The sequence below is a fragment of the Calidris pugnax genome, unplaced genomic scaffold (assembly GCF_001431845.1).
Source record: "Calidris pugnax isolate Ruff unplaced genomic scaffold, ASM143184v1 scaffold20, whole genome shotgun sequence".
Lineage (NCBI taxonomy): Eukaryota > Metazoa > Chordata > Aves > Charadriiformes > Scolopacidae > Calidris > Calidris pugnax.
In genome coordinates, this window is record NW_015094510.1 from 12,075,836 (window position 1) to 12,077,110 (window position 1,275).

Here is a 1,275-nt window from a genome sequence, read left to right on the forward strand (position 1 = left end):
CATTGGAATGGGCTGCCCAGGGAGGTGGTTGAGGCACCATCCCTGGAGGTGTTCAAAAGACGGGTTGATGAAGTGCTGGGAGGTCTGGTTTAGTGATGGTGCTCCTTGTTTGTTGTGCGGGTATCTATTTTTGTCAGTTAGGTTGACGGTTGGACAAGATGATCTTTAAGGTCCCTTCCAACCTAGAAGATTCTGTGATTCTGTGGGCAGATAAGCCAGCCACTTTTACAACGCCTGAGCACTTTGCCTTGCAATCCTACAGATAGGGTAGGGCTGGGAGGGGCGGAGAGGTAATAAATGTATAGAATATTGAGTATATAGACACCAGCTACATCCACTGGGTGGCAGGCATGTTTCGCGGGATCCCGATACGTGTACATACAGAAGCATACAAACGAAACCGCTTAAATACTCCGCTTGTTCCCTGTCTCAGCAGCGGCAATTGAACTGATGAGGTTAAATAAATAAATAAATAAAACAATCCCACAGAGCAAAGTTAACATATCCTGCCTTCATTTTTAACACCGGCTTCTTGTCTGCAGCGCTGAGGCGTTCAAACTGCCATGGCACTGGATGGCCCGAGCTGTACGGACACACAGTGCCCCCACGTCACTTCTGTAGGTGGGTACCCCAGCGTGAGGCGGCACGGACCCCGCAAGAGCCTTCAGAGTCTCTGCTCTGTTAATTAACACGTAAAGAGCAATGCCTCCAGAGGCCAAGCCTTTAAATTCTTCCCTAATTTAACAAACTTGGTGGGGGGAATTTTTTTTTTTTTTTGGACTAACAGCTGTTAATGCATCCATGTGCGTAAGCAGCCAAGTTTTAAAGTTTGGGAAAAAAAAAAAAAACAAAAAAAAACCAACCACACAAAAAACCAGTATTTTCCATGGATTTCCACTTAGCATCTAAGCAGAGCAATTTCAAAATTTGCTTAAAAAGATGTTTCTGAAGATGGGGCCGCCGACCAAGTTTCAACCCAGCGCATATTTTTATAACCAAGTTGTAAACTACATTAAAAAAAAAAAAAAAACCCAAACCCTAGACTTATAATGGAAATGCTGACAAACGCATAACTACTGCAGTTAGCTATGACAGTCTGACCACAAGTCCTCCTTCAGGAAAAAAACCCAACGTTTACTCCCCCCCCCCCCCCCCCCTTTTTGGGGCAGGGGGTGCGTGGTACGTACGGGTACCTTCTTCTTTCATTATGAATTTAAGCAGCTCTTATTCCACTTATCTCCCACATGTTGAATGAGCCACCACCCCCTCCTCCTC